A 27646-nucleotide genomic window follows, 5' to 3' on the forward strand; every position below is an offset into this window, starting at 1 on the left:
CACCCCTTTTGCTTAAAGTTTTAATCCCTGTCGCGGTAATAATTTGCCAGGCCGTGCAAGTCACTCCATTTGATGAGAACTGATTTTGGGAGGAAAGATGGACGGGTGGGAAGGGGCGAGTAGACAGGCAAGAGAAGTCGAGAAGAGCCACCAGGAAGGGATTCAGAACCAGGAAGCCACTGCTCAACGCTTTGCCTGGGCCCTGTCCCTGGTGATGGGAAGTGGTTAGCAGTTGTTTTAATAGGTACTTGGGTCAGTTGATCCGTGTACCTATGCCCAGTCATTCATTAATAAAATTGATTTGTTCTTTGAGTTTATTTTGTTGGAGTGCAGACTTTAGTGCCCGGGAACCCTGAATTAAAATGTTTTACTATGTTGCTGGCATTTTAAGAGCCTTTTGTGGTTGTTAATATTTCTGAAATCTAGGTGTTTCTTATGGACAGTGCCAGAAGAAGCTTACCATTGTTTTTCCTTCCGATAAGATATGCATAAATTGATCATATGTCTTCCAATCAGTGCAGTCTTAAGATTGAATTTTTTCTGAGGGGGCGCCTGGGTAGCTCAGTCAGTTAAGCGTCTCACTTCCACTCAGGTCACAAGCTCACGGTTTGTGGGTTCGGGCCCCACATCGGGCTCTGTGCTATCCTGCTTCGGATCCTCTGTCCCCCTTTCTCACTGCCGCTCCCCTGCTCATTCTCTCTTCTCTCTCTCAAAAATAAATAAGCCTTGGGGCGCCTGGATGGCGCAGTCGGTTGAGCGTCCGACTTCAGCCAGGTCACGATCTTGCGGTCCGTGAGTTCGAGCCCCGCGTCGGGCTCTGGGCTGATGGCTCGGAGCCTGGAGCCTGTTTCCGATTCTGTGTCTCCCTCTCTCTCTGCCCCTCCCCCGTTCATGCTCTGTCTCTCTCTGTCCCAAAAATAAATAAAAAAAAAAAAAACATTGAAAAAAAAAATAAATAAGCCTTAAAAATGGGATTTTTCTGAAGGTTTCGCTTTGGGGTGCCTTCCGAAACCCCATCCTGTGGCTTGCCAAGCAGCAGTGTCGAGGAAACCCTTCCCACTGATTGTCGCTGAACGCGCAGATCTATGACTTCCTTTGCAAAACTAATGCAATAAAATCTATGCTGAACAGAATATACAAAACGTTAAAACGTTTTTTTAAGTGTGTTTATTTTGAGAGAGAGAAAGAGAAAGCACGAGTGGGGGAGGGACAGGGAGGGAGAGAGAATCCCAAGCAGGCCCCACACTGACAGTGCAGAGCCCTGCCCGGAGCTCGAACCCACGAACCCCAAGATCATGACCTGAGCTGAAGTTGAACCCTTAACCAACTGAGCCACCCACGCTCAAAATTTTAAATGAAGACAAGCATTACTGATTTTGCCTTTTGCCTGTCTCTAGTATTGCTCAGGTCAGCACTTTTACAGATCCTCTTTATGAAAAATTCTGACTTTCTTTTGGTATAGTTTATCTACATATAAGTGTATATATATAAATATATAACAAGTCTACATGTATAATAATCTTATGCACTTTTACTGACCCTGTCTTTATGAAAAATTCGGACTTTTTTTGGTATGAAGTGTACCTACATGTAAGTTTATATATATAAATAAATGTATAAATATATCATATATATATAACAAGTCTGTACGTATAATAATCTTACATATTAGGTTTATATGTAATCTATATAAAGTTCGTATATAAAATATAAAGTTTACATACCTAAGTTCATACACAATAAGTTTATAACATACTACATATAGTATATGTAATATATATACACATATATTCCCTTACACCAAGAGTAAAGCAGAGGCTCTTGGGTCACCGAATATCTGTGTGATTCTCTACCTTTTCCAGTGCTCTGGCAGTTAGGATAGGATGTAATGAATTCTGGCCAATGAAATGGGAGTAGATTTAGTGGGAATTATTTCCGGGTCAAGCGGTGAGGAGCTGGTATTCTCCCTCAGCTTTCTTTTCCTCTGCTGCTCTGATCTTAGAGACCATGTGTTCTGGATGGTGCACAGTAAGAAAGGGGAGGACAGCTTGCGTCGGACTCGATCGATGTGGGTCAGGCCACTGAGATTTTGATAATTAGTTGTTACCGCAGCATCACCTTGCCTATAAAAAAATAACCTCATTGAAATATTACTTATGGTGATGACTGAGTTTTTTGGCACTCCCTTGAATTTTAACCCGGGGCAGAGACTGCATTCGCCTCCCCCTGGTGTGGCCCTGACCTTCTGATGGATGGAAGGGTGAGAAACGGAGGCCAACCAGGACTGAGGGGTGCGGGGGGACCCACCTTGCGGGCTCCAGGGGCACGACTCGAGTCCTGTCCCAGCACTGCCGCTGGTCTATTGTCACCGTGAGCACGTCACTTCCCCATCTGCGAGAGAATCTTTGGAAGATTGCTAAGGCCCCTTTAACGGACTCTTGTATTTTGTCTTGATTGTATATTTTGTACGTCTTTGTTGATTTTATTGCCTCGGTCATCGCTTTTTTATTTAACTTTTCGGAAGTATCATTGCCCGGTGAATTGAAAATTAAAGACGGGGGGGCGCCTGGGTGGCTCAGTCGGTTGAGCATCCGGCTTGGGCTCCGGTAATGATCTCGCGGTTACAGGGTTCGAGCTCCGCACTGGTCTCCAAGCACACAGTGTGGAGCCTGCTTGGGAGTCTCTCTCTCTCTCTCTCTCTCTCTCTCTCTCTCTCTCTCTCTACCCCTCCCTCGCTTGCACTTTCTCTCTCTTAAAATAAATAAGCTTAGCAAAATAATTTTTAAAAATTAAAAACAAGTAAACAAAAAGACCTCTGGTCCTTCCCCGCAGATGGTTCAGGACAGTGCTTCTCAGAGAACAGGAGCTTATTGGAGACGTTTCCATTGGGGGCATCATCTGTCCAGGCTGATAATAATGAGAGGTGCTGAAGCTACTATGTGCCCGTGCTGGGGCGTCTTATACGTTTTAGTACATCTACGGGAGGAGATGTTATTAACCCCATTTCCCACCACCATTTTTTTTTTCTATGAAAATCCCCTAGGAGAACCCTCAGAGACATCTTACGGAGGAGGGAAACTGAGACCAGCTGTCGGAGCGGGCTTTGATATCCATTTCACTTCTGTCCATTGATTTTAATTTGCAGTGCCCTCTGGAAAGAGACAAAAAAGCGTGCCACCCCCACCCAAGCCACCCCCTTTATCTTTGTTTCGGATGGCTCTCCATCCGTAATGCCGGTCAACCGTAGGTCGTCCTGCTCACGCAACCCGAGAAGTACTTTGGATGAAGATACAGGTAAACTCTGTGGCAATATTCTCCCAAAGAACAGGCTTGCCGTTCCCTTTTTTTTCCCTAGAGAATAGCTTGGTGTCTTGACCGGCTCTGTGCCTAAACGCACACTCAGCAGTTCTAAAGAATGACAGATTCAGCAAGCAGGGTGCGTGTGGCCCGCAGCGCTGGGCCGCCGAGAGGCGTCTGTTGGCTACATAAAAGAATAGGTAATCCCAGCAATTATGTTCCCTTCCTTGACTAAGGGTAGTAGTCACGTAAACAGCATTAGTTGGGAATCAAGTCTTTGGTTCTGCCAGTGGCTGCTTTCATCACTGCCTTACGGCATGGCCGTGTGACTTTTGTCCTGGTGATCCAGCGTTTCCTCCCATCCAGGGAATGGGTTTGGGCTCCCTGGGCTGCAGTTCTGAGCTTCGAACACGCTAGAGGCATGCGGATTAACCCAGGGAAACGCAGACTACCACCGTTATCTGAATATGGCTCGTGGCCGATTTGTGACCTCTCGCTCACCTATCTGGGGCATGATTAAATAATGCAAATTCAGTATAGTAATTTCCCCGAGCAAACAACATGACTTCGGTAATTACACCGGCCCCAAAGTTCATACATGGCAGTACAAACGGGAACATTAACTTGCACGAGGGGGTGCTTAGCAGCACCCAGTGTGAAACACTGGTCCGTGGGACTTGCGGCTGAGGTCCAGACCCGGCCTCTAGAATGCCTGTTATGAACAAGGCTCCAGGAAAAAAAATATATTGGCAGTCCCTTGGGATTGGGAGTGTTCAAGAGTAGAGCTCGTGTCCTGGGTTTTCAGGTGTGTGCCGACCTTGGCCTCCTGACATCCAACCCTTAATGCGGGTGTACGATTTCCAGCCTGACTCTCAGAGAAAGCTGTGTCCCTCCCAGAGGGCCCGAGCACACCTGGAATTAAAGTGCGCACACTTTCCAGGGCCTATCCCCGTCTTTGTGCCTTAGCACTTTATGCTCGTTTCAAGGGCTCTGGATGTGCCGGGAGGCTGTCAAGGACCTAGTGGTTTTGGACCACCCTTCTGTGCCCTGGGGGCCAAAAAGATATTTTATGAGACGTTCCTAATGATAACTCCGAAGAGCTGCATGAGGTCTGGGGAGAGGACGCGGAGAGAGAAACTTCCCAAGTAAACCTCCATGCCGTGGACCTGCGAAAGGTCATTTTGAATCGTTGCGACACGTACTCCCAACGCACCATTGCGCAAAAGGCCTTACCTTGTTTCGTTTTGTTTTCTGTCCCTACTCACTGTAGCGTTTTACCCTCTAGGTGGAAAAAGGTAAGGCACGATTACAAAGTCCATTGTTCTTTGGGCAGCCTGGGAGAACATTTTGCTGTCCTTGCAGCTTGCTCACACGGGATGCAAGGGAGTTCCCAGAAGCTCGTGGACGACGATGCAGGGTTTCTGGGGACAACGTGAAGTGCAGGGCTGCGTGGGGGGCTCCGCACTGATACAGAGCACACGCGGAGACGCCGTGCTCACTCGGTCAGCACCGAGCCCGGCACGCTGTCCACGGTCCTCCGGCTACGATGCGAGGACGGCTGGAGCTTCAAGAGTCTTGGTTGGATCGTTGCTTCCAAATCTTTTCTTTATCTTTGCAGCCTTAAGAAACTGATGCAATTCATTCATTCGTTCGAGAAGGGAGACAGCTAGAGAATTCTGTCATTCTGACCACGCCCTCATAAGAGACTGGTTTTTCAGCTTGTGGGGAGAGGTGTTCTCTTGCAGGGGGTGTGCTTTTGTGTGATCATTTGCCTCTGCCCTGGGATCCGTTCTCTGTCCCGCCCGGCTCTGTGTTGCCCGGAGCTGTGGTCCCCAGATCCTTCGCCAACTGATCCCACTCCCGGTCTGGCCAGGTTTGGCCACTGGGAGGCAGTGGGGGAGACTGGAATGTGGGAGCACGAGGGAGGCCAGGGTTCTTTTTGCCTTGTTTTGCTTTAGGGAGCGTTTCTTTCCTCTGTGGCTCCAGCGCCACTGGCCAGACCATGGCCCCAGGGCCCAGTGGACATCTGAGCGGAAATCTGAGGGACACGGGTGAGGGAACCAGGCGGGCAGCCGTGGGGGAGGATCCCAGGACAGGTCAGGAGGGCAGTGGCTGGGGGTTGCGGGGGGAGGGGGGGGACAGGTGGGGCTTCATCTGAGTGACATGGGACGCTGTTGGAGGTCAACCAGAATGGCGTGGTCTGGCTCCCATCCTGAAGGACTGGCCTGGTGGCTCTGTGAAGTGCTTAGAGGGTAAAGTGAAGGAACCAGCTGTCACTCATCTAAGCAAGAGACACCGTGGCTCAGACCACAACGGGGGAGGCGGGGTAGTGAGAAGTAGCAGCTTCCGATTCTGTATTTTGAAGACAGAATCCCTAGAATTTGCTGAGAGATGGGGCATAGAGTCTGAGAGAAAGAAACGGGTGACATATGGCTGTGACGGTTTGGGCCCAAGCAAGTGGAATGATCCTATTTCCTAGCAGGGGAGAGGCTGGGGGGACAGGGAGTCTCCTTTCGGCTGCAGTAAGTCCGAGGTGCCTGTGGGACACTGGAGGGAAAATACCAGAGCCACGGGGAGACATCTGGCCGGAGACATCCTCCCATCGGGCATTTCAGGCTGGCATTGGAAGAGATCCGGGCATGAGTGGAGACAGTAAAGAGGTCCGGGTCGCCCCCCCATGACCCTCTGCCAGTTAGAAGTTGGGGACCTGAGCCTCCGTGAATGATGAAAAGAACCGAGAAAAAGAGGATCTGGCGGCCAGGAGACAGAAGGGCGTCAAGGAAGGTGCACTGTAAGCGACAGGCCTGGGAGGTGACCATGGGGTTCGGGTCACCGCAGCCCATAGCAGCGGCCTCCTGGGGAGGGCTCATGGGAGACAGGGTCGTGGCCGTGGCTCATGCTGCACAGCTACATCCAGGAGCTGCACACTGAACAGGGAGCAGAGATGGGTGGTGGGGAGAGCAATGTGGGTCAGGACAGGTTGGATTTTTTTTAAATGTTTGTTTATTGAGAGGGGGGAGGGGCAGAGAGAGGGAGAGAGGATCCCAAGCAGGCTCCGTGCTGGCAGCGCAGGAGAGGCGGGTGTTTAAGGAGCAGGATGTTCCAGCAAGATGGAGTGCTTAATCCCTGGTGCGGAAGAGAGAAGGAAAACGGTGGGAGCGGATCGCTGAAGCAGGGAAGAGGGGCAAGGTGTGCCAGCTGAGCGCTCAGCCTACATGGGCTGGGGGACGGTCCCTTGTGGGACGGGGAGCGGGGTGCACGGAGAGAGGCGCAGGGAGCTGGGGGCGGGTGGCGGGTCTGGTTTCTTCAGGAACAGGGAGTGGTGGCGCCCCGGATGTAGGAGGAGTCGGGGGCGTTGAGGACAGAGGGGCCGCAGGGGACATCCCGCTAATGACGGAAATGCAGGCTGCCTCCGGGGCTGCAAGGCCCGTGCGCACGTCATGTCACACACTGCGGTGTCGCGAGGGACACACGCTCAGATGCACCGTTGCTGGAGCCGAGCCCGCGTGCACCGTCCCCGCGGTAGGCCGGCAGTCCGTCCCTAGATGGATGGCGGGGACTCCCGCCAACCGAGAGCCCGTCCCGTTGGGCTCACCGACAGAGTGAGTAGCTTTTCCAGCCTCTTGATGTTTGCTAATCTGTTAGGTGAAAGCAGCGCCTCGTACGTTCAGCGCTTCGTTGTCACCTGCGAAGAACACCTTTCGCGCATTGGTATTTCCTGTCAGTTACCTTCCGGTGAACCATCTGTCTGTGCGTTCGGCCCTTTCTCTCCCGGCCGTAGGCTTTCTTTTATCTGCGGACAGGGGCTCTTTGTGTACTGACAAAATTAGCCCCTCGTCGGGGCGGGGGGTTGGAAGTATTTCTTCCCACTCTGTTTGTCTCTTGCCTTCCTTTATCTTGCTTTTTTTTTTTTTTTTTCCATACAGGATGTTCCCCCTTTCCTGTGGCTTGTTTTATTGATTTATTTTTATGGCTGCTGAGGTTTTCTGCCATGTACAGAGAAGTGCGGTAGGCAGGGCATGGGCTCTGGACTCAGACCTGCCCTTGCCACTCCCGGGTGGTGCACGTTGCATAACCACTTGGTCAACGCGGGGTAAGAGTGCCTGGGGGGTGGGGAGGTGTATAAGCACCTGCCTGTGGCCCTCAGGCACTGGGCTTCTTCCCCCGGGCTCTGCCTGGGCAGTTTGGGGTAGGCCATGTGCACCTGTAAAGCTTGAAACCTGCGGGTCTGGCCCTTCCTCTGATCCTTCTCCTGGAAAGTATTTTGGGAACCAGAGACACAACAAGCTGTACATTTGGCTCTTTCGGGCCAACGAAGATACAGGCATCGTGCCTGCCTGACACGCACCAGAACGTGTGTGTGGCCGTGGAGGACCCCCTCCGGGGACAGCCCGTGCCCCGGAATCACCAGGAAGCAGAGCGTGGCCACTTCCCACGGAGCTGGCCGCTGAGGCGACCTGTGGGCTGAAAGCCTGTCTGAGTCCCAGTGACGGGGAATGTGGGGGAGGGGATGCCAACACACGTCCCCTTTCTATCTTACCAACGTGACATCCGCACCCAAGCTTCCCTGAAGAGAGGTTATGCTGTATGGGATGCAAATGTGAGTTTAGGGTTTTTGACTTTCTATGTCTTTCCGGAGCAACTTTTACATTATTGGACAACAGGGGAATGAGTCAGAGGCTTGGAAACGGGAAACTACGTAAGGCCCAAGTGGAAAGAGGTATTTTTATTAAGGCAGAAGTTGGATTGTGTGGGATTTTAGAAAGCGTGGTGGGCTTTGGACCGGGACCCCAGAGGGAGAGGAGCCATAGAGTTCTTTGCGGTAGCGTTCCAAGAAGGAGGGCCCGAGACCCCGCAGAGAAAGCTGCTTCTATCGAGAACTGTTCCAACTGGAGCTGTGCTGAACCCCTGTCAGAGAGGGTTCTATACTACTAAGGCCGGGACTGAGTGTGGCTAGCCAACGTGGGGAGTTGATAGTCTGAAACATAAAAAAGACACGTGTTAGGATCCCCAGAGAGAAATTCCTGTTTGGTCTTAAAACCAGGAACAGTGGTCTTTCTCCCAAATTCTCTTGGTTTGTTTGTTCCTTGTGGGTACCAGAACTGACCCTCGTGTCTTTCACGGGTGGCCAGAGCACAGAGCATCAAAGGCGTCACCCACCCACATGTGTGGTGTTCATTCTTTGCTATATCTTCCTCTTTGGGGGAACTTGGCTCCCCTGTTGGCGGGGGCTGCCCTTCCGAGGCAGTGTACTGGTCCCTGCCCACCAGCTCAGCCAATCACAACCAGCCTCCCTTGGGGCGTTGGTCCTGGGGAGCCAATCAGAGCCCTTCCCCGGGATTCTAACTGGAGCTGACCAAGCCCTCTCCCTCCCCACCCCAGTGCTAAAAGGCTTCCACCTGGAGATGCGCCCACTCAGGGGACAGTAGCCTGAGGGACTGAGTACAGCTCTCAAGGAGAATTAGGGAAGGGAGGACATGGAACCCTTAGTCCCCATCACTCCAAGACCATTTCTTCCTCTCCCTCTCCCACTGAGCCAACAACATTCCCGTCTTTGCTTAAGATAGAGTTGGATTTCTGTCTCTTGTAAGACAAGGTGTTAACTAATAAACTTCTCTCTTTTAATTAACCTAATCTTGTTATTCTTTCCAGACCAGGGTGGGGAGGAAAAGACAAAGGCAGGAAGGGAGGAGAGAAGCAAAGAAAGAAAGGAAGGCTGTGTAAGCAGAGTTTGTAGCTGATAAAAGTGCCTGTTATCTAGCTGTTACAGCCTGAACCCCCTTGCCCCTTGGCCAACCTCTTTGCTGTGGTCAGGTAGCCCTGGCCCTCATGACCAGCAGCCTCCCAGAGGACCTACAGGACCATGGCATTTATTTCCAAGCCCGTTCTGAATATCTGTGGGAATGGGAGGTTCCGATGAGGTAAGACCCATCCTCCATGTGGGTGGGCATCCTCCTGACTCCACACGGTGTTTGTGGGGTGCGAGGGCCATTTTCAGAGGCTCAACTCAAGCAGAGGCATCGGATATTCTTGTCACTCTGGGGATTCGGATGAGTGTCTCTGATGGGATTGGAGTGCATAAATCTTCTCCCATAGGAAAAGAACTTTGCCCTTTGTAATTGAAGAAAGCCTGCTTAAGCTTACTAATGACTGGGATTATCAAGGTCCATTGGTAATTTTTCAAGTTACCTGAGCAAGAAAAAAACAGTGATTACAGAAGCCCGGACCCAGCATCATCAAGCGCACGTGGGTCATTTACTTTGACAGGCGTAATTCAGTCCTTTTTATTCCTGGTCACACTCCCATGGCGCTGTAACCAGATACCCCCAGGCTAGGAGGTGGGCTGCTCGTTCAGTGAAGGAAAGGTTGTTGGCTTGATAGAAATGGTCAGATTTCTGATTCAGAGAATTACCAAGATCTGATGGAAAAGAGGCCACTTTCCTTTTGGTTTATTTTTCCTCAATTTTTTTTTTTTTTAATCCTAGCATCTCTGTGTGTTTTTAAGTCCAGATACACAAAGTGGCTACTCTTCGGGTGACCAGAGATCACAAAATGCCCTGCCTCATATTCTTCCTCTGTTCAGCTTTCACGGAGAGCAAGCCCGCAAAAAAACAGCGTTGGAATAGCCCGTCGGGAAGATCTGCATCTGTTCTCACGATGTTCCTATCGCTCGAGATATTTTGGAACTCCTTTGAAACGTTTTTGAAAGTTGAGGGCCCCTTGCGAGCTGTGAAGAGCAGAGTTACCGATGTCACCACGGAATATTTGTGCAAGTACCGAGCAAAACCGTCCGCACCGAAGAGGCACATAAAAGATCCCGTGAAAACGTTTGCCGACGGCAGGGTGAAATTCCCACATCAGCCTCTGTCCACATCTCACCCGCCAGTCGGTGTGGCTCTGATTGACCCTGGTTAATGAAAACTGGGGTCAGTTTCAGGCTGAATTGCTCGCGCCCCAGGGATTGCCCAGTGCATCTCTCTCTCCCTTTTTAAACAAAGAACCAGTAACTTCAGAGGCTCCCATTTGCTGGCATATCTGTGTCAGTTCGGATCCTTGGGGAAGTGGATGCCAAGACAGAACTAGACATGGAAGACGTTGAACGGGGGGGCAACGTCTGTGCAGGATCGGGCGGGAGCGAGCAGGAGTGGGTGGGGAGAGCCTCGGACCACAGCCCAGGTCGGACACCTGGGGAAGGAGAGCGGAAGGGGGTGGGTAGGAAGAGCCTCGGATCAGCACAGTTCACACCCAGACCATGCGGCCTTGGCACACACAAGTCGCCCGTCAGAGGAAAGGCGGGGACAGTCCGCTAGAGGACCCCACGTGTTCTGTCGTTGCCTGGGGATGGCTGCAGGGGCGTGGCCTCGGTGCAGGGGCACTGGGGAAGCCTAGTAGGAGGCTCTGGGGCTGTCAGTCAAGGCTGTCCTTGGGAAGGACAGTCGGGTGCCATCTCCGTGACCACCGCATCCCTCCTTGTGACACACAGAAGCACGTTTCTGTGCGCGTGTAGGGAGCGGCGCCCCTGTGGTTTCTGGGGCCTCTCCTCTCACCTTTGGGGAGACTTGGGAGAAGAAGGATGGGATTAACCGTGAGCCACCACCGCTGCCTCTGGTCTTGGGGCCACATGGGTGCCCATCCCGCCCCCTCCCCCACAGGATCCAGTCTAAATGGCCTCCCCCCCACCCATTGTTTGAAAGCATCTTACCTCCCACTGCTGGTCAAGGTTAACTTACCCACCAAGAGGGTGACTTCCTTCTTCACCCACTGGGCCCCGGACACGAGCCAAAAGCGTCCTGGTGAGAGCTGTAGCTTGTAGTTGAATGGGACCCTGCCTGTGTCCCCTGGCAAGAGGGTGTCCCCTTTTGGGACCCAGACTTTTAGCTCTACAGAGGCCAGAGTCACGGGGACAGGAAGCACGGGTCACGGAGCGATGGTAAGGAGGCTACTTGGGCTTCCACGCCGTGGCCCGTGTGCCCACGTGTTCTAACTCTGGGAGACACAGTGCCACCAAGAGGCCTCCGAATAATGCAAACACTGCACGTGTGGGGTGCTCCTTCCCAGCCCCGTGTGCTGTCCCCTCCGAGCTCCAGGGACACCTTCAGTCTGCTACTCCAGCTCTCTGTGGGGCTGGCTGCTTCTGGATACAGTAGTGCGTCCTACAGTCATGGCCGCACCCCTGCACCTGCTTAGCTGTAAAGTGAGCCCTCTGATGGCTGCTATGTCATGTGGAATCCATGCCTGGCCAGGTGTCCCATAAGCCCCCAGACGGTGCTGATGGCTGAGGTTCTGTGGGCAGGAAAGACAAAGCCACGCCCAGAATAGGTATCTGTCCGCGTGAGGATGAACCACTGGCCCTTTCGAGGTGTAAGGGGCTTAATATGGCCGCCTTGCCACCGAGCAGATGGTCTCCTCCAGGAAGAGCGCCATATTGGGGTCAGCCTTGTTCTCAGCTGCTGACTGGTTGGAAATTCAGAGGTGGCAGTGGCTAGATCGTCCTCGATAAATGGCAGTCCGTCCTGTCAGACCCACACACAGCCTCCTTCTCTGCCACTCCTGTACCCATCTTGCCAGTCCCAAGGTGCCTGGTGACAAAGGCTAGCTGCCATCGACCAGCGAGTCATTTTGCGCGCTTGGCCGTTCAGCGCCTTTTGCGCGGTGGGTGGCCTCTGGTGGGGCCATAACGTGTGATTCCGACACCTTTACACCTCGCGTACACCATTCCCGTACGTCCTTCCACACGCCTCTACCCAGACCTTTCTGTCCCTGACCCTGCAGACCTCTAACCGGCCCGCCGGACCACTGGCCGCTGTCCAGGCACCTGTGCGTATCCTCACCTCGGTCTCCTTCTCCGGCCACACGCGTGGATGAACAGCTGTACTGGTCACAGCCCTGCCCACTGGGAAGAGCTGTCTCCTGGGACATTCAGGGCTGTCCTGGGTCATGACGGTCACGCGACAGCTAAACACGTTCAGATTACTCAGATGGCCATCTGTCGAGGCAGCTTGGATTTTTCTATCTGCCCCTCACACGGGTCAGACAGGACGCTCCACTACCCACGTGGCCATAGGAGTCAGCTGGGGAAGGGGCGCTGGTGGAGTCTTACGGTTTGCTCAGCCTCTGTCCAAATGCACCACCTCTCTCTCGTAATGGACCGCTGCTGGTGTGTTCAACTTCGTGACTTGGTGGGTCCCACAGGACCTAGATCGCAAGGAGGCAGCTCCAAGTGCGTGGACGGTCCGTGCTCCAAGGTCAAGTGTCCCCTCTCCCAGCAACATGTTTCTCAAAAGGAGCATAGTTCTCTGCCGTAGTTGGCATGGCCTTGCTCGCATTGGGGTTCTCCCCTGGCTGGTCATGACCTCCGTGGTACCTCTCCTCCCATCGGTGACGTCACCAACACTGCCGTGGATTCCCAGGGAGGAGCCCCACGCGGCCACCCGGATGGCTGCCGTGACATCAGCCCCCTCCCAGACTTCCAGCCCCACCTGCCTGAGCTCTCCCCCGGCCCCATGCCCCAGTTCTACCCAGCAGAATTTCCCCCAAGAGGTGGGCAGGCCTGCCTCTGGGGCCCATAAGCATGCCATGTGGGTTGAGTTGTGTCCCCCAGAGAGAGATGCTGAAGCCACATGCCTGGCACCTGTGAATGTGACCTTCTCTGGAAATAGGGTCTTTGGTTCCTTAAGGTGAGGTCATGAAGGGGACCCCTAATCTAGATGACTGGGTCCTTATGAGAAGAGAGGGGGCACAGAGACAGACGCATAGAGAGGAAAACACCATGAAGACGTGCGCTCAAGCAGAAGGCCGCGTCAGGGTGGAGTCGGGTTGGAAGGATGCATCTAGAAGCCAAGGAACTCCAAGGACATCCAGCAGCACCAGAATCTGAGCCGGAGGCGCAGAGCACACCCGCCCCCCGCCCCCCAGAGCCTCTTGCGCTCTGCTGATGGCCCCGGTGACACCCCGATCTCGCACTTGTAGCATTCAGAACTGCAAGAGAGTAAGCTTCTGTTACGAGCCACCCCGTCTGTGACTCTTTGTTACAGCCGCGGAAGAAACTAACACACAGGCACGTGGACACACACACACACACACACACACACACACGCACCTTTCTCTGCTGCCCTCCGTACTTTTGTCCTGGCTTCTCTCCTGCCTGGAGCGCCCCTCCTTCTCTCCTCCACTCACTCACAGCTCCCCTTGTCCCCGTCAGGGCACCTAAATCTTCCCTCGGGAGCACCCAGGGACTTGCTCACCTCACCCTCTGTCCCTCTGCGTTCCTAACACGTCTGCGGGTGGCACCGAACCCCTGAGTGCTTATTTATAAAATGCCCTGCTTGATCTATTTTTATTTCTCACCTTGCTCCCTAAAAGGATCTCGGGCAGCTTCTGCTTCCTATAGCTCGAAGGCTATCTCTACCGTATTTTTGAAGACCGACCCTTTTGTTTTTAGAACCAAGTAGTGTCTGACCTCACATCTCAGCGTCTACACAGGGCAAGGCTCTACCTGAGGTCTGGAGGGCCTGCGGGAGAGGTGACCAGACCACATGGGTGCAGCGCTCTGGGACCCAGCCATGCCCGTCTTCTGACTCTCGATGGACGGCTCCTGTGTTCGGATCGGTCTCTGAGACTCTGACGCCCTGTGCTTGGACCAGCCGTACCGTCTGTTGGGGATTTGGGCAGGGCTCCCATATTTGAACCCACCCAAGCCTCAGAGTCCCCGGGTGCTTGAATAGCTCTCGGAAGGAAAAAAAAAAAAAATAAATTCCAGATCTTGCCACGTGAGTTAGTGCACAGCAAGGGGACAAGACGACCCATTCCAAATGTAAATCAAAGTCAATTTGTCTGTAGCGACAGCCACATTTAGCACCCATAAGCTCCCATTTTAATCAAGGCGGAAAGCGGTTTGTCTGCAATCAAGGCCCGAGAATTAGCACCATCTCAAGACACGTCCTTGTCATCTGGCAGAGTGGCTTTGGGCGCGAGCCCAGCTGTGTTCTCGGTGGCTCCCGTAACAGCAGTTCGCAGCCCATGAAGCCCTCTCGAAATACGAATGTGCTCATCATCACCGTGCGTCCCGGGTGTCAGAGAAGCCTGTGCAACTGAAGGACCCAAGTTCCTTCACGAGGACATCATCCTTTGCTGTGCCTGCTGGGATGGGCATCTCAGAGACCCACGGGCAGGAAGCAAAGTCAGCAGGAGCAGAGCAGAGGACGTGGGGCTCGGCCCCCCCGTGATCCTTCTGATTACAGAATCTGCAGTGACATCACAGCCCCGACTGAATGGTGCCAAGCCGGCCCCTCCCTGTACCATCCTGTCGTCTCGTCACCCGGGAAAGGGGTCTCTGGGGCTCGTCACGAAGGACAGTTGTCCACCTCAGACAATCCTGGAGTTTTGCTGGCAGGGGCCCTGAAACCCAGTCTTCCCGCCTTGTCGCTATGAGGGTGGCTGGATGCCCCCGTCCCATGACGCCACTGCTAACTAGCCCAGGGACAGGAAGCCCCCCACCCCACCCTTTTCACCATCACTGGGCCTTCTGCAGGGAGCAAAACCACCCAGGCTCTCGGCTCTCACCAGTGACCGCCTCCCACCCAGCCCAGAGGAAGTTGGGTCTTGAAGAGCCAACGGGCATGCCATTTTCCGAAAACACGGAGGAAAACACCCCACGGTTCATCTAGACAAATATATGCCTGCAAAGTTAGCAATGCCGTCTTCGGGAAGGTGGGTACACTCCCCCAACCTCAGGAAGTGCAGAGTTGGGAGTGCACGGCTCTCCATGGTGCCGGGGTCTCTGGTAGAGCCCCCCAGCTTGGTCGTCCGGTCACGTTTCTTATTCTTATTTTAGTGACTCTGTTCTGTTGTGCCTCTTACTGTCCGTGATCTCAGATGTTTTTCTGCTAAGCAGAGGAAGCACAAATGGCCCATTTTATTTATAACTCTGCAGTGAAGCTCGGAATCAGAGTGTGTACATTGTGGGGTGGCGGGGGGGGGTGGGACCGGAGAGGGGAAGGTACTGGTGAAACAGGCCGATGTCTGCGTCTGGTTTTTGCCTCCTTCTTCGTGTCGATGATCTTGTAGTTTATACCAGACCAACGCTCAGGAAGTAGTTAATTGTCCGGCCAAAGGCGTGTATGGGCCACGTAATTTCCACGTGGCCGGTATGTGCCATGTTCCCTAGAGTATGTGAGGAAGCGAGGAGGGGCGCGGAAGATGAGAGAGGGGCTCTTTCGGTGGGCACAGCCAGTCCCCGACTAATCGGGAATTATAACAGGAGCTGACGTTCACTACGTGCCCACGGTGGGACAGCTGTTGTCCTGGTGCTCTCAGCCCACCTGTGGCCTTTCCCACGCTCTTCGGCGGAGGGCACCGCCACTGCGTCACAGGCGAAGGTGCTGGGGCACTGAAGAGCTCGGTCAAGAGCAAGCAGCAGCGGAGGGCGGAGTTCAACCGGACGGAAGGAACAGCAAGCACTTTGAGCAGGTCTGTGGGCCCCAAGGCAGAGGCCCAGGGCCGTGGGGCTGCAGGTGGCCAGGCCTCCTGGTCTCACTCTGAGTTGCTGGCCTCAAGCCTGGGGTGGGGACGCTGTACTGCCTGGGACCACAGGAGACCCCCCCCCCCCCAGGCTCCTTCCCCTTCCCGCTCCCCTCCAGGACCATTTCAGACTGTCCCCTCCAGTGGGTAACCTTTCTTCCCATTCCTCTGACAAAGGGACAGTCAGACGGGAACTTCCGCCAGGCCCCCTCCCCCACGGGCCCTTCCAGCGGCGACGCCCACAGATGACATTTCTTGTCGCTGGAAACTGCCCCTCCACTCTCCCGGAGCCAGGAGCCATCGTTCCCCGTCTTCCCCTGCTGCTCAGTGTGTCTTTCCCTCCCTCGGTGGTTCTTCCTCTTGGCTACACGAGGGAATCACCTGGTGACACTTAAAACCGAAAGAATGGGGGCAAGTCCCCAGAGACTGACTCAAGTAGCCCGGAGTTCTCCCCAGGCATCCGGAGACGTGAAACTGACTCTGCCAAGAAGCACCGGCAGCCAAGAGCGAGCTTTCCTGCGGCTGCCCCCAGCCAGCAGCTCTGCTCTTCCCACCCACACCCCTGCAGCGGCTGCCCCCCACCCTGCTCTGCCCCGCTCTACAACCACCCCCTTGCAAAAGCCATCCAGCCCTTTCTCTCCAGACCACGGAAGGGCCGGGGCCACCTCACCGCGGACCCTGCTGGACAGTCGCCCTCCCCCCCCCAATCTTCCAGTAGCGGGGAGCAGCTGGTCTCTCCCTCTTTCTCGAAGCACTTCCTTCCCTGGCTCTCCTCACCCGTCTGCCTCGCCGGCTGTTGCCGGTTCCTCTTGATCTCCTCTGGTCGGTGGCCCACGGCTCCGTGCTGGGACCTGTTCTCTGCCCCAGGTGCACTCACCCCCTTGCCGTGCTCACTCAGCCTGCAGGCGTTGTAAGTCATCTCCTCACGGAGATGGGATCTCTGGTCTGGACCTCTCTCTAGAACGCCAGCCCGGTGTCTCCAGACGCCCACCCGACACCTCCGTGGGGGTGTCTCTGTGACATCTCAAACTGAACACACCCCGATCTGGGATCCTGCCCTCCCACCCCACCGCTCCACGGCCTTGCCAGCCCTTGCAAGCCCCCGGATTGCTTGCCTTCTGCAGGCGTCCTTCCGGTCCCACCAGCAAACCCAGGCGCTCCTGCGTCCGGGTACACCTAGGACCTCTGCTCACCCCTCTCATCTAGAACCTTTGCCCCCCACCCCTCCTCCATGCCAGGCCGGTCCAAACTGGATCATCTGTCACCTGGTGACTGGTTTCCACTTCCACCCTGCCCCCTGCGGTCTATTCTCAAGACCACAGTGAGGGTGACACTTTACCAACGTCCCTCCAAAGGCTCTACCTTTCACTCTTGTGAAAGCCCGTGAGCCCACAATGACCCCCAACGTCTCCATTCCATTAGTCCCCTCCTTGTCCCCGCTCCAGCCAGCTGTTCTCCTAGCTGTTGCGCTAACACGCCACACTCCCTCCTACCTCAGGGCCTTGGCAGGGGCTACTCCCTCAGCCTGGAACATTCTTTCCTAGATACCTGGATGAACTGCTTTCTCCTTTCCTCCAGCTCCCCACTCAAATACTACTTGTCAGTGAGTCCCTCACAGACCACTCTTTTAAAGATTGGAATCCCGGGGCACCTGGGTGGCTCAGTCGGCTAAGCGTCCGACTTCAGCTCAGGTCACGATCTCGCGGTCCGTGAGTTCGAGCCCCGCATCGGGCTCTGGGCTGATGGCTCAGAGCCTGGAGCCTGCTTCCGATCCTGTGTCTCCCTCTCTCTCTGCCCCTCCCCCGTTCATGCTCTGTCTCTCTCTGTCTCAAAAATAAATGTTAAAAAAAAAAATTTTTTTTTAAAGATTGAAATCCCTTGGGGCGCCTGGGTGGTTCAGTCAGTTAAGCGTCTGACTTCTGCTCAGGTCACGATCTCATGGTTTGTGAGTTCAAGCCCTGCGTCCGGCTCTGCGTCTGCGTCTGTGCTGACGGCTCAGAGCCTGGATCTTGCTTTGGATTCTCTGTCTCTCTGTCTCTGTCTCTCTCTCTCTCTGTCTCTGCCCCTCCCCTGCTGATGCGCTCTCCCTCTCTCAAAAATAAACATTAAAAAATTAAAAACATAAAAGTACAAATTGAAATCCCCTTCCCCGGCATCTCCCTTCTTTGCTCGTTTATCTCTTTGGCACAGGTCACCTCCTAATACCTCCTAATGCATAATTTACTTAACATGTTGTGTTTATTGTCTGCTCCCACATGAGGTTTCAAGCCCCATGAGGGCAGAGATGTTCGTCTGTTTGGCTCAGTGTTCTATAATCTAGTACAGTGCCTGGTGCTCGGTGCGTAGTCGCTAGCGTTTGTTGAATGAATAAACGATAAATGTGAGGCAGGCCAGGAGCTGTAGGGGGCGGTGAAGGGAAGAGAAGGCTTCATTCGGTTCCACAAGAATCATCACGGATATTTGGTGCTGGGAGTGATGCTCAGGGGAGACTGGCGCTGAGCCTCCGGGGCAGGATCGTCTTTAATCACAGTCATAATAGTCGGGATAAGCACTAGGACTCAGGAAATCCTAGGATCGATTTCCTCGGCGCTCTGCTCTCGGAGCGGGCCACAGCCCTGGAGAGGCCGAACCAGGGGTAGGGTGAGGCGGGGGGCTGTGAAATCAAGGCGCGGGGGCAGGGACCCAGGCTCAGCCCTCGCTGAGCCGGACCCCCCACACCCTTCCCAGGGCCCCAGTCGGGAAGACACAGTCGGCCGGAAGTGCTTTGTCGCCGAGGTAGCCGTCCCGAAGGAGATCCTTTGCGGTGGAAGAAGCACAAGCTGTGCGGCTCCGTGGTCAGCGATCGGGCACTTACTCCCGTCGCCAGTGACGCCGCAATTATGTGTCGCCATGACAACCGCACGGCGCAAGCCGAGCCTCAGCGGATCAGATGCAGACACGCTGTGTGCACTTTTCAACCTCTGCCTGAAACGTGGAGGCCGTGGGGTTTTGGTGTCAGGATCCCACGTGGAAAGCCACGCCCCCCCCTTCAGGAAAGGGAGGGCACGGGGTTGTGCTCACACCAGTCTCTGAAATGCAGCTGTGACCGCACCCCTCCGTGGCCCCCCACGCCTCCTGTCTGCTGGCTCCGCCCCCTCTCGTCTGCACCTGCTTGCTGTGGCCCAACTCACTTATGATTCTCTGGATGCCCTGGGGAGGAGAACGGTGTATAGACAAGGAGACAGAGGAATGAAACAGCATGGAATGTTCTGGAAACACAGGGGGATGTGAGGGGCAGGTTGGGGAGGAAGGACTTTGGTGTCCTGCGGGCACTGAGCTGTCCCTGGCTCTGCCACTCACCAGTGCCGGGCAAGTCCACCTGAGCTCTCCTCACCTCGGTAGGACTGCCATGCAAATCAGTGCTGAGACCTAAGTGAGGCTGGGACACAGCCGAGGTGGGCCGATGGGGAGGGGGTCTTTATGCTGCACATCAAAGACTTGGGAGTTTGGCTGATGGGGGGCAAGGAGCCAGAGATTTAAAGCAGGGGACGAGTCGGTACTGCTATTCATCCCATTTTATGGACGTCAGAACTAAGGCTCAGAGAGGGTCCATAATTTGCTCAAGGTTACACAGCTGGCAGGTGGCAGAACTGGATTCAATCCCAAGCTCTTAACCACTATTCTTCCTCTGGCTAAACAGGAAGAAGAAAGACCTTGGAGACTAAGGCCATGTTAGGGACCGTGGAAGAATTGACTGGGACCCAGAGAAAAGCTGGACGTGGCTTCGCCTCCAGTGTAGCGGCTAAGCTGCTGAGAAAGGAAGAATTGAGGTAACTGGCGTGTTCATCAACACGTCTCAACAAGGGTGGACCACCAGCCCTCTCCGAAGCCTCCGGCACCAGCCCCTGTGCCCGGCGCTTTGCCGTCTGAAGCCCTCCACGCGCCGGGCCAACCTTTCGCCTGGGCTTGTGAGCCTGTAATAGGAAGAATGGCTCCACGGCAGCCGATTCCACCCCTCCTGGCAGATCCGGGAAGGAGAGGCCCTCACGTAGGACTCAGGACTGCTCACTCACACACACACACACAGCAGAGATGCGTGCATGAGAAGGCCGGACGCCTACATGGGGACTCAGGCTGGACGGCAACCGTGTCCCCAGCAGCCACGCATGACTGCGGTGGTCCTGCATTGGTCAGGGTCCCCTGCACGGATTGTGGCCACGCGGCTGCGGGCGGACGCCCACGAAGCCGGCCCTGCTGCTGCGGCCCTTAGAGCTGGGGCTCCGATGGCCGGAGAGGTGGTTTAAGGCGGTTTTAGCAAAAGCCCCCAGACCAGGGTCATCTGACTGCCGCTTGGCCATCAAAGGAGCGCTATGCAGTGGGAGTGGGTATCCCTTCTTCCAGGGATACCCCAGAAGGCAGAGAAACACGCTGGACCCCCCGCTTCCTCCCCCTCCCTTCTTTTCTTCCAGCGCATCCATTAGCGGGGTAGAGGTGGGCGGGGGTTCTTGGGGGCCTGGGCCATGTCGTCCCCACAGTGAGGGCAGGCAGGGAGGGCAGATAGACGGGAGAGCAAAGGGTGGTTGACTGTTCCACCCGAAACAGTCTGGGTTATCTGGAATAATCTAACATCAAATACACCGTCCTATTGTCCCCGTGAACTATTGAAGTTTTCTGGACGTTTAAAGACGGATATGCACCGATATCCGATTTGTCTTCCTGCTACACAGCATTACACATTCCACTCGCTCGGTGGGACCCGACCCCAGCGGCTGACTACAGAGTCTTTATCTGAAGAAAATCCAGCATTCTTCCCAGAATCAAAAAAAAAAAAAAAAAAAAAAATCCATAGAAAACTGTAATCAAATGTTATTTCCTTAACATAATAAAAAATACCTCACAGAATCATTGGGACAAGAGAGGTATTCTCATTAAATTCTGAATGGACCGAGAATTATAAATATTGACAAGGAGACAAGAAAGTGTTTGATGATATAACTACCCACCTAGAAAACCAATTAGAATCGACTGGAAAACACTTAGAACTAGAACGGCAATTCCATACGGTGGCTGCCTGGAAAAGAAATACTCCGGGCTTAGTGCTTTTCTGATATAATAACAAAAACCAGCTGGAAAATTAAAGGGAAGAAAGAGGTGGCTCATAAAAATCAATGCACAGCCTCTTTACCAAGGACAGGACAGACCTCGGCAGGAGACCGGAAGAAAACCCGAGTGAAGGGAGAGGCTGTCACATTCCGGGAAAAGGGGGACCGGGGTGGCGGGTGGGGGGGCAGGGAAATCAGCACTAATTCCCAAACGACCATGTCAAATGAACAGAATCAAATCCTATCACTCCCGCCCCCCACCCTCACACACACAGGGTTTTAAGATTTGGGATGTGTACCTGTAAAGCTCCTCCAGAAGAATAAATATGAGAAAACTTATTCATGGTTGGGGGGGGGGGGCGGTAATGAGAGAATTTCTTTAACTAATTGCACATATTACATAGTGTAATCATAAAAAAAAAAAAAAGATGTAGTGAGACAACAGGAAGCCTGCAGATCCGCGAAACCCCTAGTGATCATGTCACATACGATGATTGTAACACTTTGAATCCTGAATGGTTTTTGATGTGTTTTCTGTAATAACGTGGTGGCCGTTACACAGGCTACTATCGGTAAACTGCTTCCGCGGGCTGGCGCTGCTTTTCCAGTTCCTTCCACAGCAGGTTGTGGGATCCGGGAGGAAGGAGAGAACATAAAGCCTCTGGATCCCGGCAAGATGAGATAGACATCCTGGCGGGAACTCAACACTCGTCTCTTCCATGAAAAGTAATCTCCGGAGGTGGGCAGCCACAGAGCAGCAATCGTGTGAGCGCATTGCCGTCCACGTTGGCCAGGCTGGTGTCCAGGTCCGCGATGGCCGCTGGGAGCCCTGTTGCCTGGAACATAGCATCCAGCCCAAGGGTCAGGTGCCAATGACAAGACCACTGGGGGAGGAGATGGCTCCTTCAACAACTTCTTCAGTGAGAAGAGTACACGTGCGCAGGCCAGCTTTTGGTGACCTGGGACCCGGAGATGTGGATGAAGTTCACACCGGCAGCCCCCATCAGGTCTTCTGCCCTAGAAGCTTCTCACCGGCAAGAAAGATGCCGCTAATAACCATGCCCCAGGGCCCTACACCATTGGCAAGGAGATCATTGGCCTTGTCTTGGACCGAATTCAGAAACTGGCCCGCCAGCGCACGGGTCTTCAGGGCTTCTTGGTTTCCCACAGCTTTGGAGGGGGACCTGTCTCCAGGATCACCTCCCTGCCGGCACATCGTCTCTCTGTCGATTATGGCGAGAAGCCCGAGCTGGAGCTCTCCACTTACGCAGCCCCCAAGGTTTCCAGGGCTGTAGTTGAGCCCTACAACTCCATCCTCACTACCCACACCGCCCTGGAGCGAGCACTCTGATTGTGCCCTCTTGGTAGACGACGAGGCCATCTATGACATCTGTCGTGGAAACCTCAGTACCGAACACCCAACCTGGACTACTAACCTGAACAGGTGGATGAGTCAAATTGTGTCCTCCGTCGCTGCTTCCCTCGGATTTGATGGAGCCCTGAGTGTTGATCCGAGAGAATTCCGGACCGATCTGGTGCCCTACCCCCGCATCCACGTCCCCGTGGCCACCTATACTCCTGTCATCTCCGCTGAGAGGGCCTACTGTGAACAGCATCCCGTAGCAGAGATCATCGATGCATCCTTTAAGTCCGCGAACCAGACGGTGAGACGTGACCCTCGCCGTGGCAAATACATGGCTTGCTGCCCGTCGTACAGTGGTCCTATGCTTCCCAAAGACGTCAGTGCCGCCATTGCTGCCATCGAGACCAAAAGTACCGTCCAGTTTGGGGACTGGTGCCCGGCTGGCTTCAGAGTTGCCATCAGTAACCTGCCTCCCACCGTGCTACCTGCTGGAGACCCGACCAAGGTGCAGCGAGCTGTGTGTATGCTGAGAGCACCACGGCCATCCCCGAGACCTGGGCTCACCTAGACCACAAGTTTGACCCGATATATGCCAGGCACGCCCTTGTCCACTGGTATGTGGGTAGGGGCACGGAGGAAGAGGCCCATGAGAACACGGCCGCCCTCGAGAAGGATTCTGAGGAGGTTGGTGTGGATTCTGTGGCGGGAGAGGGTGAGGAAGGAGGAGAGGAGCACTACCGTTAAAGATGTCACAAAGGTGCTGCTTTTACAGGAAAGCTTATTCTGTTTTAAATATTGAAAAGTTGTGCTCTGATCAGTTCATTTGTACGTAGAAGTGTATACTCTCCTATACAATTACTGGCCTATTTTTAAAAACACAATACCTTGGGGCGCCTGGGTGGCTGAGGCGTTTGAGCGTCGGGCTCTTGATTTCGGCTCAGGGCATGATCTCACGGCTTGAGAGACCGAGCCCCGCGTCGGGCTGTGTGCTGAGGGCACGGAGCCCGCCTGGGATTCTCTCTCTGCCCCTCTCTTTGCCCCTCCCCCACTCTCTCTCTCCCAAAATAAATAAAATAACCTTAAGAAAAAAAATGATGCTTTGTTATAGACCCAAGCCGTCTGTTTCTCTGATGGGTTTGAATAAAGTATTCCCTGTCTTCTATGAAGAGGAAAAAAAAAGGAAGGACCGCTGGGTAGCCGTTATCGGCTCTTTGTGAACAGCAGACCTCGACCTCGAAGGGTTTGCGTTTTGGTAAAGCCCGAACCTCCAGTGTGAAGGCTCCATGTTCAAGGACACTGAACACTTCTGGGGGGAGGGGCTTCACCCCCACGCGCCCTGCCACCTGCTTTGTGCCGCTATAGGATCCTACAGATCGTCTCCCAGGGGCCTTCGCAGGACAAGTTCTACAGCAGGTAGCAAGTGGTACCTGCAAAAAGGCAACAAGTTCAGAAAGAACGTGAAAAACACATTTCCTGCAAATTGCCTCGAACATTTCAAATCTGCTTCAGGGAAAACTGCTGTATCAGCTGTAAGGACTGGACTGTCATTTAGATAATGGCCTTTCACCAATGATTGAGCATTCACCCTTTTGGACTGAATCGGTTATGAAATCACGTAGGGGCTCTTAACCTTGAAAGGCCCACAGAGATATGTGATATGGAGCCAAATACCAAACAATCCGGTTTGGATTTGTTTTTTTCACAGACAGAGTACGGGAAAGCGGGGGAGGGGCAGAGGGAGACAAAGAATGCCAAGCAGGCTCCGTACTGGGTGTTCGATCTCACAACCCCGGAATCATGACCTGAGCTGAAATCAAGAGTCAGATGCTCAACTGACTGAGTCTCCCCAGGCGCCCCCTAAAGAATCCATTTTAAAACAACTTTCAGGGGGCGCCTGGGAGAGCTCAGCCGGTTAAGCGTCCGACTTTGGCTCAGGTCACGATCTCACAGTTCATGCGTTGGAGCCCCCGCATCGGGCTCTGTGCTGATGGCTCGGAGCCTGGAGCCCGCTTCGGATTCTGTGTCTCCCTATCACTCTGACCCTCCCCAGTTGTGTTCTGTCTCTCTCTCTCTCTCTCAAAAATAAATACACATTAAAAAAATCAAAAGAATTTTCAGTAGTTGCTCTCTAGAGAAAGTTGGGGCCAGACAGCTTTTTTTTTTTTTTTTTTTTTTTTTAATAAGTCTGTCCAGGCAAGGGTCCGGCTCCTGGAGATCTCCACCCCCTGAGTTTCTGTCCCAAATTCAGCCAGTAAGAGCCACAGGTCATGAGGCCTGACGTCAGGAAATCTTTGTCAAGACCTGAACTCTGATGCAGAAAAATTCAAGTTCAACCTGTCGTAATTGGCCAGCTTATTCCCCATAATATTTAGGAAGTCATCCAACACAAGGTGAGGCTCGGGACTGATCCCACATACCCACTCCTTTACCCCCTCCTCCAAATTAATACAAGCGGAAAGCAGGTTAATAAAAATCAGCACGCCTGTATGGGTCAGGGTTCCCCAGACTGACTAGATATAGTCAGTCCCCGGACTGATATAGATAGATGACATATATAGATATAGAGATAGATATAGATACAGATATAGACATAGGTATAGGTATAGATATATATAAAGGTATAAATAGAGATATAAATGATATAGATATAAGTATAGGTATAGAGATATAGAGATGATAGATAGATAGATAGATAGATATTTTAAGGAATCCCATGTGATGTTAGAGGCTGGCAATTCTGAAATTCAGGCCGGCTGACCGTTAGGACCTCAGACAGTAGTTGGTGCCCCCCTTGTGTCCAGCACAGCCACCCCAGTACATGGGTAGGGCCTATAAGGTCATCAGCTGTCCCAGGCACAATCTGAAGGCCCGCTGCCCACCCCCCACACCCCACCCCCCAAGACATACCCTCAGTGCGTTCCTGGCATTTGATCTCAGCACGCATTCTGGCCGTAAGAGAGGCTCCTGGGACCTCTAACTGGCCACACCACTGCTCCCCTTTACCCCAAGACCACGACAACTCTGCCCCCATCCCCACATCTCTCTAGCACATTTTGTAGGGGGCTTTCTGAGAGGAAATGTAAGGCGGGGGGCTGTCTGGACCCTGGTAGTCTCAGTGTGGCTTCCTTCAAAAATAGAGCTCGAGACAAAGAACTTGCATCCAAGTAATTTCTTTGAGAGCCGATCTTTAGAAGCAGGACTGAGAAAACAGGAAGAAGTCCCAGAAAAAGAAGAAAAACCAACACGAGGGCATGCTATCAAGGTCACTGCCAAGGATGATACCTGGTTCTGATAAAACTTCTGAGAAGCCAAGAGAACCTTCCAGAACCCTTCACCTGAAGGAGGGGAGGCTGGGCCGTGTGTCCATCCACCACAGTCACTGCGGGTTGAGGGCCGCTCTGGGTATCTGTGAGCTGAGCCCATGTTCACAAGGGCCTAGGGCATCAAACTGGTAAGTCCAGATGGGAGGGCCCATGCCCAGAGCGGAGCAGGTCTAGGGGGAGCCATTCTGAGTTCACGGGGAGCTCCGGGCTGGGCTGGTGGGCTGCGAGGTGCTGAGGCATTGCCCTGCTGCCCCACAGAGAAGTGGTTGAAGGACCAGAAGCTGTTCAGCCTGGAGGAGAGAGCACTGGGTGTGTGACACATGGCCTTACACACCAAAGGGCAGTCTGCGTTAGATACGATGGTGGGGAGCGGGGGAAGAGATTCTGCGCCAGACCTTGGTCAGCCGCTCTCCAGGAGGGTCCCCCAAAATCTTCACGTGCAAAGAACAGTGGGGAGATAAAGGAAAACAAGAGGCTCCTGGGTGGCTCAGTCGGTTAAGCGTCCGACTTCGGCTCAGGTCATGATCCCACAGTTTGTGGGTTCATGCCCTGCATCGAGCTCTGTGCTGACAGCTCGGAGCCTGGAGGCTGCTTCCGATTCTGTCACTCTCTCTCTCTGTCAAAAGTAAACATTAAAAAATTTTTATAAAAAAAAATAAAGGGAAATAATACTCTATAATGGTTGCTTTGACCGGTTTTCTAATCAGGTGCGAGAATTTTCTGTTAGCTGGGCTGGACCTCAGCAAGCATTCCCTCATCCTGGTTATTAAGGCTTCCGGTGAAAGTAGGGCCCTGAGGCCCTCATTTCACCTCTCCGAGACCCAGCCCTAAATCTCGATTGTACCAAGACTAGAGGCAGCCGAGGACAGCAGTGAAACCCACAGGGTCTGGAGCCAAAGTTACCGAGCTTGGGCTTGAATCTTAGCTCGACTATGTAACTCATCTTGTGACCTGGCCAAGGTTCCCGGTGTCTCGTTTATAAAGCAGAGGTAATTATAGTGCCTACCTCCTAGGCCTGGGATGAGGAATAAGTGAATTAATTTGTATAAAACACAAGAGTGTCGGGGCGCCTGGCGGGGCTCAGCCGGTTAAGCGTCTCACTCTGGATTTCTGCTCAGGTCACGATCTCATGGCTCGTGGGATCAAGCCCCGCATCCGGCTCTGCACGGACAGCACGGAGCCTGCTTGGGATTCTCTCTCTCCCTCTCTGTCTCTGCCCCTCACCTGAGCGTGCACGTGCACACTCTCTCTCTCTCTCTCAAAATAAAGAAATAAGCATTAAAAAAAAAAAAACCCACAACAGCGTCTGCTGCATAGAAAACACCCAAGCTGTTAGTTATGATGATTAGTACTACCCTGTAGCAGGATGAAAGGAAGAGAGAGGGTGGGAAGGAAGGAGGAGGAGGGACGGAGGAAGACGGGCCGACAGGGCTCTCGCCGGCATTGCATCTGCTGCCTGACGACACCACCCACCGGCAAGGGTGGTTATAATTCCCCATTTTGAAAAATCAGATTGTTACTTCGCTCTTTCGCAAAGAGCAGAGTGGTGGCTAGGAGAAAATCTGCGAATTCCCTCTTGCTTGGGCACCCACCCGAGGGAGCGGGGAACAGGCTTATTTTGGGATGTCCCGGGGAGTTTAAGCCACGCCAGTGAGGGGAAGATTTGTTCTAAGTATAATTACAAACTGTCTAATGTTTACGCTGTTCTCGATGGAATGATGGGCGGCCCACGGGTGCTGGCATGTGCTAGGAAGTCAAGGATGGGTGTCTGGGCCCGACCTGGCCCTCTGTCGACATTTCCTCCCGCACTGAGGCAGAGCTTGGGAGGCAGGGCACAGAGAGGCCGGTTCCACATACAGCCACCAGACGATGTTTGGTAAATAACATTTTATAAGGTGTCTTGACAGTGACCTCGTTCTAGGTGGTTGGAAGCACTTTCAACGAGTCATTGTACTTGATCGCGTCAGCCCTGTGATGCAGGTGTTGTTTGGTAGTGAGGCTCACTTCTTCCCCGGTCCTCCGGGTTTTGTGAGGAGGGATTCTCCTTAAGCACGGTGGCCTTT

At 53.5% G+C, this 27646-nt stretch overlaps 1 long non-coding RNA gene and 1 pseudogene across 1 annotated transcript; both read left to right on the forward strand.

Annotated features, from left to right (window-relative positions):
* Positions 1–3300: 3300 nt before the first annotated feature.
* On the forward strand, positions 3301–10309 carry LOC144614319 (uncharacterized). Its single transcript, XR_013552032.2, has 2 exons — positions 3301–6899; positions 9783–10309. It is a non-coding gene; the product is annotated as an uncharacterized LOC144614319 (long non-coding RNA).
* Positions 10310–21497: 11188 nt separating this feature from the next.
* Positions 21498–24091, forward strand: LOC132675350 (tubulin alpha-1B chain-like; annotated as a pseudogene).
* The last annotated feature ends 3555 nt before the right edge of the window (positions 24092–27646 follow it).

Source organism: Panthera onca, chromosome A2 (genome assembly GCF_046562875.1).
Source record: "Panthera onca isolate mPanOnc1 chromosome A2, mPanOnc1 haplotype 2, whole genome shotgun sequence".
Taxonomy (NCBI): domain Eukaryota; kingdom Metazoa; phylum Chordata; class Mammalia; order Carnivora; family Felidae; genus Panthera; species Panthera onca.